Below are 18,317 nucleotides of genomic sequence, written 5' to 3' on the forward strand. Positions count from 1 at the left end.
TTCTTCAGATTTTGGGGCCCCCAAGATAGTGGGGCCCTAAGCTATGGCTTGTATAGCTTACACGTAAATCAAGCACTGCAGGCCAAGTACGTTTGTGGTGGAAAAGGACAACGTTTTGTCAATGGGTTTTCTCGGGGTATTCCCATTTCCTTCCACATTCTCATTTCCCTAATTCTTCTATCATAATTCACTTGCCTTAATCACCGTCTCTTTTAGCTTAAGGAGCATAAGTGTGTGACGTTAAACTGAATGATTTTATTTCACTTCATTTTAAGCTTCGAGATTTTTTTTTTTTTAATCTAATTTTCTTCCATTTCCGTAATATTTTATTGTCTACCATTTTAGGCGAATCGAGGATAAGACAAAACAAAAAAAAGTCCTTATTTCGTCTAAAATTGTTGATACAAATCTTATCATTTATCTGTCATAATCGTACGAAATAATTAGTTAGGCGGGAGGAGGATTAAGCCAAACAATACAAGATCATGAATTATACGATTAAAAGCAAAACTTTCTCACATTTTTGGACTCAAAACGAAATGGAAAGAGAACATAAAAATAAACTTTATTATGTAAAATGTTTTGCGATAACCCGTCGAAAAAACAAATGAAACAAATTATATTAAACTGTGAAACAAAGAAAATTCCAAGAAACAGACAAAGAGAAGAAAAAGGATGACTGATTGAAAAGATAAAGCAACCTTATAACTTTTAGTCGTGTTCGACGAAGTTTACAAGGAACAACAAGATTTTAGCAGGCGGTAGCGCAACGTGGAACGAATCGCAATTGTTTCGTTAACTAAAACTGAAATCCCTTTTGTAATATATAAGTTAAAGCACGTATTATATCTTGTGTGCAAGGTTGAACAAATATGGTTATGTGCTGTAATTGTTTCTTCTTTTTTCCTTTATCCCACACAAATTAGCATGTATTACAAGGTACTTAGAAGCTTAATAGCGGCGATCTTATCATGTTACAATAGCATTGCGTGTGGAAAGCAAGTACATGTTCGTGGTGCTAGATATGATGTATCGACTGGATATTTTAAAATGTTGAAAGTGAAGAATATTGCTTTTTTTATACATCTAAATGTTTAGACATACGTTATTTCAGTGGTTAATTTATTTTCTTGCTGGAGCAGAGAGACTTAGTGAATTTTCTTCTGTCCGTTAAAACTTAAAAAAGAAATAATTTCGCCATATTATGAGTCCATTAAAAATTAGATGAGTTGTAGTAAACATTACAGTTAATTTAAAAAATAGGTTATATTCTGTAGTTGATTATATATTTAAAAACAGCTCCAAGCAGTGTTGCTAGAACTGTTTTTCTTTTGTGTGTGTGCACATTATACATATTTGAGGTTGTTCTTTTGTCACTTTTCCATTTGCAGTATTGTTGCACTTTAATATTAAAGAAATTAAACGTCTCAATGTTTTGTTCATTATTTTTTAGTCTTCTTTTGCTGATTTTTTATACTACTCAGCACGCAATGGGTACACCTGAGCCCGTTGGAACCTGTGTTCCGCTGATGTATCATTCATGGCTGTCTGCTTATAAGCAGGGAAACAGGAGAGTCCAGAATGTGACTATTTCACAATGTCAGGCAGCTCAATGGCCCATAACTCTGTAACTATGCATTTTCGACATATGGTCATATGAACTTACTTTATTTGTCTACCCATATGAAATCCACCCCTGAAATTTTAGCATATCTTTTTGTTACACCCTGTATAACAACTTTCATTGGCAATATATAAGTCTTTTATTTTGTTTTGTCTGAGGTAAAGAGGTTATACATCCCGAAAAAGCTCTGAATATCGGGCTGCATGAGGCGTATATTAAATTATTTATCTCCATACCCTTGTTATCTTATTTATCTATATATTAAAATGCTAGATTTATATGTTTGTGGGCAATATTTTCGATAGTGGGTTCTCGGGAACCACAGGCTCTTGAAAGATGCCGTTTTTCCTGATCGATTGCCAATTTTGTGTAGATTGTTCAGTTCTAACTGTATATTTAAAAAATGGCCGTTATTTCTTTATTGAGGGGTACACTGGAAATGTTGAAATTAAAAAAAAAAAAGTAAAGCATCATATCCTACGAGTTATACGCTTCAACACCACGCACTTGTATACGGGGTTAGTATACCTCTCCGGCGTTTGTTTCAAGGTCAAATGATGAAAAACGAGGGATAACTATTTCTCCAGTCTAAGATGAATCTTAATTGTTTGGAGTGAGCCCAATGAACACCTTATATCACTGACAATATGATTAATTCTGTGTGTAATATATTTGCTTGAAAACACTGATCATATATGAATTAGAAACTTTAACCGGAAGAAGGATAAAATCATGCAAACGGTGCGAGATATTGAAAAAAATAATCGAAAAATATCTCCCCTTTATGATACCTCTTGCCTGTTTTTATCAAGATGTTTTTCGCTTGTGTCTGCAAGGGAAGACATACAAATGTTGTACGGAATGACAAGGAGATTAATGCTCATTTGTGAATGATGCGCTAGCGCAGGTTCAGCTAGTTTTAATTAAAATCTTAAATGTTTACTACACATCGATAATTCCGATTCCGAATTGTAAGATCAAACAAGCTTGTTTTCCACTCCTGTGTCCTCGAGATTTCTGAAACCTTTGGTAACCACTGTTTGGTTAATATTAAGTTACTGTTTGGTAAAATATGTAAAAGGCATACTATTAAATTTATAAACGGATAAAGTGTTGCAACGAAAAAATTGTCTTTTCGCAGTAAATGGTAAAGTCTGGCTTTATTTCACTTTAGTGTTGTTAATATTTATTCCCTGTAGTTTCCCAGATTTGAGAAATATTTACCAAAGAACTATTTAAAAAATGTTTACAAGTACAATCATGTTCAAATAAAGACACCCACGTCATTTTGGAAAGCCGTATATTCTTATCCATGGACGGCTCTGGCCTTCGGTGCGATCAGTCCCGGTTTCTACTCCGGTAGGGGGCACTTGGTCGAGAAAGTGTAGAAAGCTTTTTTAGGCCAGCCCTCCTGAATGAGGTTTTCCTGGGTTTTCCTCATTCACACCAGGCAAATACCAGGATGATACCTAACATAATAGTCCCAGGCTTCTTTCTTTCTGTTTCATTCCTTTCTTTCTCTCAAATTCCCCGAGAGACGTCATCCCTCAAAACGTGACAGGCTAACATGGCCATAGATGCCAAAAGCCCAGAAATCTAATTCCTAAATCCTAAATTCTTATTCATTGATCAAATTGTTGGCCAATTAGATCTATATAAATTAAGCCGAAGTATTAAAATTTCTTAGATACTATTGTGAGTAATCATGACCTCACAAACAGCAAAGGCAAGGCAGTGCCCAGGTATTTGGAAAATTAGTTATTTCTAAATTGATTTCTAATTAACGTTGTTTGGTAATACATCTATGGTTCTGGCCAACCCTTTTTTTTTTTCATTTAGTTTTTCTTTATAACCAGCATCTACATAAATCCAGCTTTAAAAAGATAATTACAGAAAAAAAAGTATCATATACTACGACTTTTCCTTTATCAGATCGAACATTAATCTTAAGGTGTCATGTCATATAAGACCTATTTTACATGCTTTTTTCGAATATTGTAGTGAACGTATATGAAGCGAACCGGTCGATTACATGTGCGCTTCACCATTAACTGCACGAGACTAATACTGCTGTCATGTTTAAACTTCACTAATTGCATGCGTCTTAAAATACACAGTGGCAGTATGTGTATGTATGTATGTGTGTATATATATACGTATTTTTTTTTAAAAAAAATAAAGAATATCTCAGCGACCAACTAACAGAAACAAGTCACGATGCACTTTCCAAGGTACGCGTTTTCACTTGGTTCTCGCCCCTACCTCTTACAGAAAAAAAGACCCAAGACATTGAATACATATATATCTCGATTAAAAAAGGCTTATATGGAGATATAGATCTCTGCTACACATAGATGTACGCTAGAGGATAGAAGTATCAAAAAAGACAATACTATACAATAGCAAGGGGGTTCAGTAGCAGAGCGCTCACTTCTTGTGCGGTTGAAGACAAGGCTCGTAGCTAAAATTTAAGACAGGGCGCACCGAGGTAATTTTTCAGGGGACCAAATTAAGTTCACCTCGTATTCTTTCCAGGCCCGCAACTAAAGGGGGGCTAAGGGGTCTGGCCCTTCAAAACTTTTCATGTCCCCTCCAGACCTCAATTAATAATGCTATTATTAATTCAAAAATCACAATTTAGATATTTGTAATAGAATTTATATGACTTGCCCCCCTATCTTATTCATGTCCCCCACAAACCTCTGTGGCTGGTTGCGAGCCTGTTTCTCACTACTTGTTTATCAAACATTTCGTAATAATAATAATAATAATAAAAATAATAATAAAAACGTGTCAACTTCGTGAGGTGAGGTCGAATAGGCTTTAGTTGTGAGCGCGAGTTTCATGAGTTAGGGTTCGTTTCATGAGAACTGATTATGCATAATAACCTATGAGCTCATCAACAATGTTGTGCCGTGGAAAATCAGCGCCTGGGGCCAGAGTGTACGACTGTGCCCCAATATATATGAGTGAGGTTGACAGACCAGCCGCGAAGCGCCACCACGGTTCGCGCGAAGCGTACAAAAATTTTCAAAAATTAAGTCTGCTCTTCCTTAATTTTGGGCACTTCTTATCACCTTTTTATTACTTTTTTCTTTTCATCTTATAAACTTATATGTGCACAATTATAGATCTGACCCTAGTTATCTTAAATATTAGATTGAAAAATACTGCTGTTGATCTAAAATATTCCAAGTAATTTTTCCTTTCTCTTTTTTCTTTCCTTCTTTTCTTTTTTTGGTGCCCCTTACGTCGGTGCCCGGGGCCGTTTCGCCGCTCGCTCTTCCACGGCACGACACTGTCCACCAATTGTACCAATTTAAGGCCCGGTCGTGGTTAAGAATCGACATTCATACGTAGACCAACTACTTAATAACTTCGGTGTTTCATAAGGTGGAAAAAAAAATAATAAATAAAACAGAAACTCAAACTCATAATTTTCAAGTAAGTACCACACACACATAATGACATATCTATTCCCAGATACTCCATGATTTTCTATTGATGTGTGATTTTATTGTAGATCTTTTTCTTCACACATCCTGGTATTTAAAAGCTGGAATCTCTGGTTCTCGTAATTTTGCTCCTAAAAAGGAACTCAAAAATAAACTAATGGCTCTTATAATGAAAGATGTTGGGGGAGGATAGGGACGAAATATGACTCGTGTGTGCTGGGCTTGACCTTAACCGGATGACCTCACTGGTGAACCAGGTGCTGGTCGTATCACGCTCGTGATATTTATCTTCTCAATGATCGATTGGCAATGTACAAAGCGGGGGCGGAGCAAAAGGAAAAAAAAAATCGATTGAAAAAGCTACTTTTAAAGTGTTTCGCACCTTTCTTGCATTCAGTGTTTCCAACTCAAGAATACATAGTAGAATAATACGGTAAAAATAACAAGTGTTGTACTATTAAGATTTATGTCGACTGCAAAAAGAAGAAGAAGAAGAAGAAGGTTCAAAGTTGAGACACCTATCAGTTGATAGAATGCATTAAGGTGAAGAAAATACAGAAATGACTCTATATGATAAGCACGACACCAATTAAAACGAAAATTCAAAATGAAATATTTCAGTTTTAAGAGCGCTCATCCCGGCGAAATTAAAATACCGCTAATTTTACAGTAATTATGTGATATCTTCAAATAGATAAGACATAATTGAAATGTGGAACAAGAGCGCCCTAGACAATATTATTTTGCGTGAGATACCGTTATTACAAATCACCTAGTAGTTTTCCGTTTTCAACCGTTTAGAAACGTGAAAATAAATGCCGATTTTACAAAATGGCTCGAAATCGAAAGCAGATAAGTGAGTCGTGATAACGGTATCTCATATTAAATGATATTGTCTAGCGCGCTTTTGTTCCACATTTCGATTATCTTTGATCTATTTGAAGATATCACATAAGTATTGTAAAATTAGCGGTATTTTAATTTCGCCGGGATGAGGCCTCTTAAGGCCCCTACGATTACGCCTGTTTGGATAAGGTAGACAATGCTTAAGGCAAGTAATTGATGGTGGAAGAATTTGTGGAATGATAATGTGGAAGAAAACAGAAGTACGCTGAGAAAACCCATGAACATTGTGTTGTCCACCACAAATTTACTTGGGCGGGGATCGAACCAGGGACCCCTCGCCCCAAAATCAAAGCTCTAACAATACCAATTAAGATGAAATTCATACTATCATTATATATAAACGTATCATTATAAGTATATTGGTATCACTAGCTTGTCAGTTGATGCAAATTGAGAGACATTCATTTACTACTGCTCTAGGCAAACCTCTTCTTTTTGTCGTACCGTCATTTCTTAAACAATTCCGAGGTAGTTTCAGCTATAATGTGCAAATTTGCACGTTTAGACTCCCTGTGACGTACAAGTTTAGATACTTCTGAAGCGAATTATCTACTTCTGCAACTCTATCCATCACGACTCTGGAACACTCTAAAGAAATAATAAACACTTCTGACCAGAATATACATACTTATTTATTCAAAAACTAAATTACAGTGTAACGATTTCGACAACTTAACGTTGTCTTCATCAGACACTAACTTTGATGTCTGTGTCTGATGAAGACAACGTTAAGTTGTCGAAACCGTTACACTGTAATTTACTTTTTAATAAATAAGTGTGTATATTGTAGTCAGAAGTGTGAATTATCGTCATGTACTGTACATAAGAATACTGGGCGAAAAACTGCCCCTCCCCCACACGCTTAGCATTACAAGATATTATCGATTCTTCTTAATTGAACTAGTTCGAAATGGTTTTGATTATGTTGATCAAGTTTTGAGCAGTATTAGTTGTTGTGATGTTAATGGTTTTCAAGTGGCAGGAACAAAATTTTTGAGAAAGTTGGTTGAAAACTGTCTCATACATTCAGAAATAGAAAATCAAATTAGATTTTCGAAGGTGTAACTAACATATATAGAGAAATTTACGTGACAATCGTGTAATCAGCTAAAATTCATTCAAAACATTTTCGTTCTTCATTTAATTTTGCTTAACAATAAATGAATAATGTTCTTAAATTATGCGTCTCTTTTTTAAGAATGCAATCGTATCGTATGTAATTTACAAAACTCCATACTTATACAAACTTGGCGTGATTTGGAGAAAGACTATTACTATTGCTATTTACGTGAACTTGTTTACTATTTATGTGAAATATTTTGCTGCGCGATCCATTAATTCACAAGTTATTAGCCATCAAAGTTCGGGCTTGAACTTTGTCAAATTTTCGAAAAAAAGAAGGAAAAGAAAAGAAGCTGTTATTTAAAAGAAGAATTAGGAGCACAATACATGAAACAAACATATTAAAGGTTAGGAAAATACAGAGTGTACTTATTATAAAAATTTAATATCATTGATGAATGATTTTTTTTCTGCAATCGGGAAAATCATTTATAGTTTTTTAGTTCATACAAATTAGCTCAAGTTAATTATTTGAAAAGTAAATTGTGGCTACCAGAAATACCAGAAGGATTCTAAAAAAATACCAGAAGGATATCAACCTCTTACATCGAAAACAAAAAACTTTCAATACGTAGACAGATATTTTCAAAACAATTTATAGATTTGCCATAAAAAAAAATGCATACCCATATCTACATACAGTACAATATATATATATACCATATCCTTTGAACATAACTGAAATATACCGCACAACTTTCGTTTTAACATTACTGAACCAATCAGATTTCAGTTTACGACAACTAGAACTGCATATTAACCGAACTGCAACATTCATTTGGTAATCATGAGCACTGGTGCAAATCCCGGGGGATAAGGGGGGCATGTCCCCTCCAATCTTGGAACTGGGGAGATTGTCCCCCCAATAATCCAATTTGAAATGTTTTTTGGGGGGAGGGGGAGAAATGTGATGATTTGTGTCCGATTGCTACTAAGGAAAGTGAGATGAAATTGATGTTCCCCCAAAATAAGTCTCAAATCTGCCCATCTCCCAATGTTGAAGACAACTCTGCTCCTCTGATTCTTCACAGCATTGAATTTCCAACTCCATAAATGTTTTGAACATTTTTTTTTTTTTTTTAAATATGGGAACGGTCTTACCAGTCTTTCCCAATGTTGAAGACAGATTTGCGCCGCTGGTTACGAGTAGGGCCTATACGCTGTTCACTATGCAAGTCAATAAAGAAGTAAATAAAGTAAAAAGTTTGCAATATTGCAAGTTAATGCTGATAGCAACTAAGTTCATCTGTGATGACGGCCGTGAGAAAGCATACATTTCATTCTTTCATCCCCATGTTCTTCTTCTTCTTTCGATGTTCGGTCTCTCTGAAGAAACCAAACGGGCACTACAAATAGCAACAGTGATTGGTGAATTTAAAAATAAAAAAAAGAAAGGTGGGTGTACGACCCACTTTTGTTCAACTGATCAAAGGGATAGAAATATTCATTGGACTCCTCCCATTAACAAATGGAAGCCCATGCAAGCGATAGGCTGAAGGTAAGAAAGAAGGGTTTTCTGCTGAAGAATTGTCTTTACTCCACTTCTTTGGTCTGACTGAAAAGGCCTTCAGCAAATGGAACGACAACAAATTATAACGAAATACTTTAGTTTGTATAATATTTACCTGTACCGTGGGCAAGAAGTGCTCATAAATATGTAATATACTTAGTAGAATGTTCATTTTAAATTAACAGAAAAGAAGAATGTTTTTAATATATGTAAGAGATTATTATGGGATAGTTGTGACTATGTACATGTTAGGTGTTGACCTAGTCAAGTGAATTTATGTATTTTACGGTCTTAAAAAGAATATTTATGACATATCAAGCAATAAAGGTGAGACTAATAATCTTTGAATATCTGAGTTGATTCTTGCATAAAGAAAAGTAATTATCGCTTCGTAACTTATATATTACAAGACGGACCAGGTTGACGACGCTTTTCTATAGAGTCGTTATAAAAATTTGGTTTACCAAACCCGGGACTTTTGAAAATTCAGTTCCCGAAGAAGGAAAGTAGGGCTGAATTTACTTGGATATTACCATTTATGAATACAAACTTAACCGTATTACGAAGCGGTAAGGTCATCAAAAGAAAAATGGATAGTGAAATAGTGCAACAGGAATCTAATACCAGTAATCCAGGTGAAGTTAGTCCAACACCAAGTTTGTCATCTGAGGATCGACTTTTGTTAGCTGTGCAGCGACAACTTATGCAAATGACGACCGAGATAAAACAAACCATAGAACAGAAGTTCAACGAATATAACCAGACCATGGAACGGAAGTTCTATGAAGCTAACCAGGCCATGAAACAAAAGATAGAATTGAAATTCAATGAAGCTAACAAGACCATGGAACAGACGTTAAACGAATCTAACCAGACCATGGAACAGAAGTTAAACGAATCTAACCAGACCATGGAAAAGAAGATAGAACTGAAATTTAACGAAGTCAGCCAGACTATGGAACAGAACGAAGCTAGCAAGCAGTATGAAGAATTTAAAGCGGCATTGATCGCGAATTACGAAAATGACTTTTTGCTGGCAAACAGAGATGCCACTCTTAGAAATCAACATTTCAATCCTCGATTGCACAAATCAATTGTAGAGTTTGTTGTAAATGTCTATAACGAATTAAAAGTTGTTAATCCCTTGCAATCGGAATCAAGAATAATTGCATCGATTCGCAATTTGCTTCCATTTAAATTACAGCAGATCTTATTTTCCACCCAGTGTATGAGTTTCAGTCATTTATTAATGCTTGTACAATGCTACGAAACTCAATATCATGCTATGAATCTAACACAACCAGGAATGGGTAAAAATAAGAATACTTCAGATCATTTGGTCCCTGTTCGGAATTTGAATATCCGAAGTGTTAATAATACTGAACCGAACCTAAGACGAGTATACTCTAGCAATCAAAATGAACAAAATAGACAAGGCTATGTAGGGAATCCGCCTAACCTAATCAACCGAAGTAGACACAAAAATAATAGAAATACATGTCGAAATCCTAGAGATGCTACCAATCCTATGTATAGACATAATCATTGTTCACGAGATGGTACTTCGTATCCAAATGCAAATCACGATGCAAGACATGTACAACCTAATGTAGAACCTAATCACGATTGTGCGGTACAGTGCACTTTATTAGATTCATATGCCAGTGCGAATGTAACATGATTACCGTTAACGAAATTAGGTTAAACCCATGTTGGTTATAGATTCTTGTGAATTTTCGTTTTAAAGTTTGTGTTAATATTAATAATGAAAACGATTGTTACAAATATTTGAAATGCATCTAGTTAAAGAGTTAGTAGCACCCAACATTCTTGATCAAATAAATAAGAATGAAAAAGAATAATAATAATGAAAAATGTGTTTATATAATAACAAAAGGGTGTCTTTTGTTTCTGTAAAATAAATTTATTTACTTCTATTTGATTATTCAAACGTAGGTTATGTTTAATTTTTATTCTTTCTTATTAATTTATAATTAGTTAAAGGCAAAGATTATTTATATTAGATTGATTTGTGTTTAATTGTCAAAGATTATGTTAAGAATAAGATCCATTCTATAAAATCAATTATTCAATAACTACCTTGAATGAAATTCTTCTTTATTTATGACATCTTAGTGCTACTATGTATACATTACAATTGCAACATCTAACTTATTTGTTATTCAATGCGCCCGAAAAGAACAAATATTATTTATCACATCACCGTTTTGTAATGATGATCGAAACTATTAATCTTCATAATTTGTGTTTCACCCTCGTTAGTTATATTTATAAGCGACGATGTTTTTAATAATAAAGAATAAATAATAATGTGATAAAAGATAAATATTAATGAAATCAAAGATTTATTGTAAATGTATTTATGTGAATGATAATAACTAATATTTTATATATATATGAGGGTTAACCAAAAAGTAATGAAGATATATACGAGGTGTGATCAAAATATAAAGAACATATGTAATGTACGAACATTAATCTAACCAGACCAGTGGTTCTTGAATATAAAAGCCAAGCCTACTCATGACTTTTATATTCAGTCCCTTTATCGGGCGACATTTTCTATAACGAAATACTTTAGTTTGTATAATATTTACCTGTACCGTGGGCAAGAAGTGCTCATAAATATGTAATATACTTAGTAGAATGTTCATTTTAAATTAACAGAAAAGAAGAATGTTTTTAATATATGTAAGAGATTATTATGGGATAGTTGTGACTATGTACATGTTAGGTGTTGACCTAGTCAAGTGAATTTATGTATTTTACGGTCTTAAAAAGAATATTTATGACATATCAAGCAATAAAGGTGAGACTAATAATCTTTGAATATCTGAGTTGATTCTTGCATAAAGAAAAGTAATTATCGCTTCGTAACTTATATATTACAAGACGGACCAGGTTGACGACGCTTTTCTATAGAGTCGTTATAAAATCGTGATACTCTTTCAGTCCTTTCGAAAAACAAAAACAAAAACAAAAACAAAAAGAAGAAAGTAATGGGTGGCACACCAAAAACATCTCAAACTGGTACCAAAGATACATCAGCTCCTCTCCCCCCGAACTTCTTCCTCTTTACTCCTGCATCTCCGCCACATATTCTTGTCCGGAGAGGTATAAAGCGAATTTTGAAGAAGTCACGATTATGGAGGATGAAGTATTGGTACATCGAAGACCCTTCTATACAAGACTCTTGTTAAGTTTTTCCTTAATACATTTCCCTCATTAGAAGCCATACCTTCTCATGCATTCGTTCAATTACCATTTATAATACATCATTTGGTTTTATGCAAGTGGTTGGTTACCTTACGTACATTATTTTTTCTTGAAGGATAACCTTTCGCTCCCTCTTCAAATTGTTTGTCCCATGCATGAAGTGCCTATTAATAAGAAGTACCAATGATATTTTTGCACTTAGCAAAATAATCTTCTCAGTGCATCTGTTTTAACAAGAGACATATTAAAAAAAATAATAATTATTATTATTATTTATTTGTAGAAGTATTACCAATGCATGATTGCTTTTTTATCTTTAATTTTTAATGAGTACTTGTATTTCATGTTTAAAACATCCCGGACATATAGTGAAGACATTTAGGAACAAAATAATGATGTATTCTTAGAACGAAGTATATGATTGACGTCTACATATTGAAACATCTTCAGTTATGTTGTTGCTCACATGCTTGGCTTTGGTTGCAAAATAAACATGTTTTAAGCAGGAAATGATTCCACAAACATTAATCTGGAGACGCATGAAGTTGCTTATAACTTACGATAATTTATTTCCGTTAACGATCATTGAAGCCTACATGTAAAGGTCATTTTTGTAGTTTACTACAGTGTATGAATATTGTTATCACCTTTTTAAGCGGCTCCGTAAGGAAAAAACTCCTAGTTTGCCAATCATGGTACTGTGTCCGTAATTTATGTAAGTCTTGAATTAAGGTAACGAAAAGAAGTAGGGTCAATTACATATTCTAGATTTTTCGATCGTTTAAGGAACTTTGTGCTGGACAAGCACTGAGTGGGTGGGTCCCGTTTCCTCCCACTTACTCCATTCCACCATTTCTTTCATTTCTCATCATCAGCGTCTCCTTTAGCCTACCCGGCATAACCATTGGACGTAAAACTCAAAGATTTCATTTCATTTCATTTCCGATCGTTTAAATGTAGTGAATCCTCTGTCCGTGGTGTCATCAGTGATGTCCTTTGGACGAGCCTCAGATTCATAGTTAGCACGCTCGACGTTTACAATGTCATCACATGTCTGTCAGTGGCGTTACCAGAAATTTATTGTAGGCGAGTCTTGAATTCGAATTCAGCACACTCGACACTTTCAAAACAATGACCAGGACTTGGATTTTTAACAAATGATATTACATATGCAAATTCATATTTCGAAGGTTAGAGTATATTCTAAAGATATTCACATATTTGATACTGCAAATCATTTTAATAGATATTCTTAACGCCTTAAACTGATAATTTCTTGAGTATTGCAGCAGATTCCTTTAAATACTTTTCTTACCTTCTGGAATACTCTTTCCTAGCACTAAAAAGTGATACTATCTAGACCAAGATATTAATTTCATGAATGCACATTTTTCGGCAGTTGTCCAAATACAATTAGGAAACTCAAGGTATATTACAAAGAGTCAATCAAACTTGTTAAGAAAACAATTCTTTAAGTTGTACCCCAGGTAAAACTGAAAAAGAAAGCTAAATAGAATTACACCCAGGTAGGTACGGTTTTAAGCTCAATTCTGGGACTCTGAGAGATCAAGTTACAGTCACTACACGTGTGAGATCAGTAAATCTATGCCAGACTAAGGTTACGAAGTACTTATGCCATTGTGAAAATTTTGTTCAATTACGTCATTTGATGTTCAAAGATCATTTTTGGCATATAAACTTAACAATGAACGAACTTTGACACCAAGAAAACTTAGAAAAGGTATTCCTAATATTGTACTTTAAAAATCCATTCTGTACACAGTAAACACTGTAAAAGTTGAATTTGAAATGAATAATCTCTTTCATAAAAGCATTTATATTACTTATAGTTTTATATCTTCAACTTTATAATTTTTTTAGTGCATATTATGAATATATATTCACTTTTTTTTAGTGCATACCAATCTGATTCCTAATTAACCTATCTGTCAATTGAGTTACTAGGAATCTATCTTTGACGGGCAGCCTCGGATCCAGGATATGATCAAGGGAAGGGCTAAGCCATAGTTTGCTTCTTTATCCAGTGTAAAGGAAGTAGGATTGAAGTCCATTTTACCCAGTGTATATCTGAGCGTCAACGGGAGGGGGGAGCTATAGCCTTCCCCTTGGATCCGCGCCTGTTGACGGGTCTTAGATTCGGATTGAGCGCACTCGGCATTTTCAACGCCATGATCTATTAGTCAGTGGCGTCACCAAGAACGTATTTTAGACGGACCTCGGATTCACAATCAACATTCTCGACGTTTTCTGTATTTTGATCTAGCTATCAGTGGCGTTACCAGGAAGTCAGATTTTAGATTCGGAATCAGCATCCTCGACATTTTCAATATCTTGATATACCTGACAGTGACATTACCAGGAATCTATTTCATGCATACCTCAGTTTTAGAATGCACAATTGACGTTTTCAATGTCATTGCTTAATTGTCAAGTGTTCTTTGAGACAATTATCTTCATGTTTAGCTCTCCTCATGTTTAGGTAGATCCCTCTTACCTAAGCTTGGTTTCTACCCACTATTCCTCTTCTCTGGTTATGTCTTACAACAAGTTCTGCATGGCATCATCACATTGAACACCGTTGTTCTCGATACACCAACACATTAGCAGTCTTTTATACATTTGTTCCAAGTAACCGTGCACAAGTGCACCCACAATTTGCCTGCTTTGAAAATCGAAGAGGCCAGCCACTTTGCACCATCAACATGTGACTTATTGTATACATGAATGCTCGTAACAGGCTCCATTTCTAAGGGAGTGGACAGATACGATTACTGATAGGGTAATGACAAATACATCAAAGAAAACCTGAAAATTGTTTATTTATTTATTTATTATTTGTGGAATCTGTAACAGAGCTGTAGGTCAATTTACAAAGGATGCAAAAATCCAAAGTTACAAAGTAAATTAGCATACATACGCACATACACATATACACACTCATATATATGAGCGGCTCGGGCAAACATAATGGTAAAATTGAGTTATTAAGTGATATGGGTTGTGATCGAACCACAGAAGAGTATGTAGATAGTTTAAATTCTGAAGTATGTCTGCAGATGGCAGGGCAGCGTGTTTGATATGTGTCATTGCACTGAATTGCATGGGGATGTTGACTCCTCTTTTTCCAGTTTACTTGAAAGTTAGAAAATGTGGCATACCCAAGGGAGTCGATTCCTCTGTAACGTTGGGAAGCCCATTCAGATGTGTGTTTAGTTCAGACAAGGGTCTAGAGAAGCCATAGACTTCGGCACAGATCGAGCCATTCTTGAGAAATAAATTAATCTCACTTTTTCGATTTTGCGATATTTCTCATGAACCAATGAAAGTTAAGGTTTGAAACATGAGGGATTAATATGTCTTGGGGGTACCTATCTACCATCCACTTGTCATTCCAAGATTCATCTGGGGTCATTTTACTATACTTATCCACCCATTCCCTTTGTGAAACGAATTTTACAGTAGATAACTAACATTTATTATGCACTGGTCTGTACTAAGTGGACAGAAAATATGAATATCGGTAGGTTTTGGAATTAAAAAGTGTGGTTTTAATAGTATAGGTGGGGTAGGAAGTGAGTAATTATAGAACTAAGACCGATCCAGCTTTTTTGTTGTCCAGTCTGCCCTTCAGCTACATTAAGGCCAGATAGTCGATAGTTTACTGTATATAAATAGGGAACGCTTAAACCTTCCAACTTCACGCGCCGTTATGTCGTCATAGCTGCTAATATGAAAATACCTATATCACAATATTAAAAATACTTACCTTATTATATACGTATTCATAAAAAGATGTGGGGGCACAATGGCTCGGTAGTAGTGCGATTACCTCTGGTGCATAGGTCCCAGTTTCGATTCCCGGTCAAGTAAGTTCGTGGTGGACAATATCATGTCCCTAGATTTTCTCAGATATTCTTGTTTCCTCCCACATTCTTATTCCACAAATTATTCCATCGTCATTCTCTTGCATTAATCATTTGTCTCCTTTAGCGTAATTGTGGGACGGTAAACTGAAAAATTTAATTTCATAACATGTTACATAATTCAATCCAATTGCATATATTTAAAGTGTTATAAGAAATATTTGGTTCATCTAACAAGAATCATCTTTACAACATTATGTTTTATTGTTTTATAGGGGAAATAATATATATACAGGGTGTAACATAAATGCATGGCCAAAAGTGACGAGGTGATTGCGGACATAGAAATAAGTAAAAATGTTAATATAAACATAGGTCCGGTGTAGCTTCGTTTACGAGATACAGTGTGTTCAAATGTCGAGTCCCTCCGGGAAACGGAATGGAAATGTTCAATATTACAAGAATAGTACCATCAAGTGGAATTATGCCTGTGCAAATACATTTACACTGACATAGAGAATGAAGCCAATCAACATTTGAGGTTATTGGGTTGTCAGTGTTGTCAACCTGATACAAAGTGTTGTTTTCAAATAGCACTAGATGTCCACATGAATTGGACGACATTGTTACCCAATAGCATTACTTTCTGGCTTATGACATTTAATTACGTTGTGATTTAATGCGTAAGTTATTCTCCTGTGCGTTCATTTGCAACAACGCAATAACATTTTCATGCAAGAGTTGTGATCTATTAACCGTTGTTTCCTATTATGCGCCGTTAATTGACTTCACACTTGGACGCCTTGTCTTTCGAAAACGAAGCGGAATCTACCTTATGTTAAGGAACGTTTAGATATCACCAATCATATGCTAACGTGTCGAGTCGAATCATGTAGGACCTATCAAGTAACTTGAAGTTCTTTTCAAGTTGATGGAGATGCTGCCGAATGGTTTCTGCACTGTGTAGTCTCAGCTTCTCACATGTCTGGCCAGTGTTCGCCTCAATTGCTGCCTGAAAATCTTCATTTTGTACATGCGTGGTTTTCCGGCACGTGGTGCGTTCTCGTGTGTTTTGTCACCGTCCTTAAACTTGTTAAACCACCGCTGCACTGTCCGCGTAGTCACGACACCCTCACCAAACGCTTGACATATTTCCTGCCCCTCTGCAGCGGCGTATGACCCCTGTTTGAACTCGTACAGCATACACGCCGTTATGACGCTCTGTGGAAATCCCATGTTCACTCTATCCTTACGCAAATTTACGGAGTAACTGAACTGTTACAACCAGGTAGTATGTTGGATATACCCACACCAACAACTGACCTTCGCCTTATCTGTATTCGCATTCAACTCACGATGTGATGGCCAATTGAACACAGATCTTCACAAAAAGCAACAGAACTTTTTTGGTTATTTTTATAAGTTTCAAAGATTACGCGTTGTAGTACACAAATGTTCGAATGTTGTCACTGTCTTGATAACCATCTGTATATATATATATATATATATATATATATATATATATATATATATATATATATATATATATATATATATATAATGTTCTATGCTTAATTAGTTAAGTAATTACGATCAGATTTAATCTTCTGCATAGAAGTACTACACTATGTTTATCAGGCCACAATGAAAAAGGAACAAAAAATACGTAGTCAACTGAAAAAGAGAACAAAAATTAACAAAAAACACAATACAACTAAAAATGAATAGAAAATTAAAACAAAATATGACCAGAAGTTTCCTCTTCTTGAGGTGGTCGGTCTATTATGTAAAGTTGATACATTTTTCTATTCCTCTTCCTCCTTTTTTCGCCCTCTGACATTTTTGGATAGTCCTCTCTTGACTCGACAAGAAGCGAATAATAATAATAATAAAACGTATCCAAAGTATTAACTTTCAAGATATACGATTGAACTTGTATAAAAGGCAAAAGCCGACCTTTCATGTCACGCTTGTTGTATTCTTGTCGGGAATTTGTCCTCTCTCTCCCTCTACCACAAAGAATGGAGATAAAAAGGAAACAAAATAATAATAAACACATTAAGAAAAACAAAGGATATTAAATAGAATAGAATGGAGAAAAAACAAAGTAGAAAGGAAAACAAAGGATGAATCAAGGAAGTGGAAGTAAAAAGTGATGTTACACACATTCTCGGATACAAAACAGTTCAATATCCATTATTTATGTACGAACAGGCAGCCGACCAGGTTGATTTTTTTTTGGTGGAAAGAAGAAAATATTTTCAGTTGATAATACTCGTATTTAACGAAAGATGTTTCTTTGTTGCAGACAAAAATAACGTTTTAAGTATGCTATAAAACTCACTGGCGCTATAGCCAAGAAGAGTTAGGTCTATAGCCTACTAGTTTAACTGAGTGATGTGTGGTAAGCGCATTAAGTCTTACCCGAGCTTTATACAGCAGAGAATAGCACTGTAATTGCTTACAGCACTCGTTACACAGAAAACACACACACACACACACACACATATATATATATATATATATATATATATATATATATATATATATATATATATGGTTAAAAGCACACCGGTTTT

Source organism: Thermobia domestica, chromosome 10 (genome assembly GCF_964235325.1).
Source record: "Thermobia domestica chromosome 10, izTheDome1.hap1.1, whole genome shotgun sequence".
Taxonomy (NCBI): Eukaryota; Metazoa; Arthropoda; class Insecta; order Zygentoma; family Lepismatidae; genus Thermobia; species Thermobia domestica.